The sequence below is a fragment of the Rhagoletis zephyria genome, unplaced genomic scaffold, assembly GCF_001687245.7.
Source record: "Rhagoletis zephyria isolate East Lansing unplaced genomic scaffold, Rhagoletis_zephyria_1.1 Rzeph_scaffold_71896, whole genome shotgun sequence".
In the NCBI taxonomy this organism is placed as follows: Eukaryota; Metazoa; Arthropoda; class Insecta; order Diptera; family Tephritidae; genus Rhagoletis; species Rhagoletis zephyria.
Genome location: NW_016228946.1, coordinates 1 through 1,282, shown reverse-complemented (window position 1 = coordinate 1,282; position 1,282 = coordinate 1). Strand labels below are relative to the sequence as shown.

The 1,282-nt window shown below is 34.9% G+C and overlaps 1 long non-coding RNA gene across 3 annotated transcripts; it reads left to right on the top strand.

Annotated features, from left to right (window-relative positions):
- Positions 1-669: 669 nt before the first annotated feature.
- On the top strand, positions 670-1,108 carry LOC108357185 (uncharacterized). Of its 3 annotated transcripts, none has more exons than XR_001846634.1 (2): positions 670-750; positions 837-1,108. It is a non-coding gene; the product is annotated as an uncharacterized LOC108357185 (long non-coding RNA). The 3 variants fall into 3 exon arrangements; XR_001846635.1 differs by having other exon boundaries at positions 684-750; positions 809-1,108; XR_001846636.1 differs by having other exon boundaries at positions 684-750; positions 803-1,108.
- The last annotated feature ends 174 nt before the right edge of the window (positions 1,109-1,282 follow it).

Here is a 1,282-nt window from a genome sequence, read left to right as displayed (position 1 = left end):
GCCACTCAAATGATTTGTCAAATGATAGTCACTGTTCTTGCAGGGTATTTATGTTTATTTTCTGTTGAAATGTAATTAGAATGAAGGACACGGTAATCGGTTGCAAAAACATGTACAAAAATAATAAATTAGTTAGCACAAACATGCGCTCAAAAATTGCCTTAATTTTTTTCTCTATATTTCGTCTTCATATTTTTGGTTTACATCCCTACAAGAATTGTGTGATGGAAACTAACACATTCTCATTTATCTTACCAACACATATACAAATTTTGCGTTGGTTAAAAAGAGACAACTAAATAATGCCATAAGTCGGAGGAAGACGGAACACAAATGTTTACATCAGATTTTTCACACTGCCCTTTAGANGCCAGTCAAATGATTTGTCAAATGATGGTCACTGTTCTTGCAGGGATTTGGATCGTTTCAAAGGAAAATAACATGGCGCCGAGATTACAAACGTCAGCCAGAAAACTACTCTTTCTTTTCTGGTCTGTTGAAATTGGATCATGTTAAATTCAGCTATTGCTGAAAGCCTGAAGAGCTCTCTGTGGAATTGTACTGTTACTGCTACCACCTTGTATTAATTCGCCTTGAATAAGGTGGTAGCCTTGAATTTAAAGGAGTTCGAAAAAAAATTTCGACATCGAAAAAGATGAAAGCGAACAAAGCAAAACGAAAATCTGGGCTGCCATACCCTTTGTTTGCTTTTAAAAATAATTTCAATTTCCTGTTACGAGACCATAATCGGTGAGTTTGATAGTAAAATAATAAAGTGCATCAAATTTCTATATTTTACTAGTTTCAGCGAACTAATTTATTACCACAAAACTTAGGATTAGCTCAAAATCAACGCTGTATATGCACCAAGCATTCCTTGTAATCTGGCTACACCTTTGTTAGCGAATGATGCCAACAAGCGCGGTGATTTTTCTTCTTTGTGGACAGCAACTTTAAGTAATTTTGGTACATTTGCAATTAAAAAACATCTAGGAGTATTAAAGAACAGAAAATTGCTTAAAACTTTTGGAAAATTGAACTGCGGTGGTTGCATTTTCAGTGGAGGGAGCAGGCAGATGAGAAACTTTTCATTCTGTAAAACAAATTTGGTGAAAAACGTGAAACAATAGCCGCAAAATATAATAAAAGAGGTAAGTGGTAAGTGCAACTTGAGAAAAACACACAAAATGGGCTAATGGACTTATGTTGCTTTCGAGGTCGGCGTTAAGTACTATGTGCCTAGTAGTTGTAAAATTTAGATGTAATTTTGCTAATACCATCT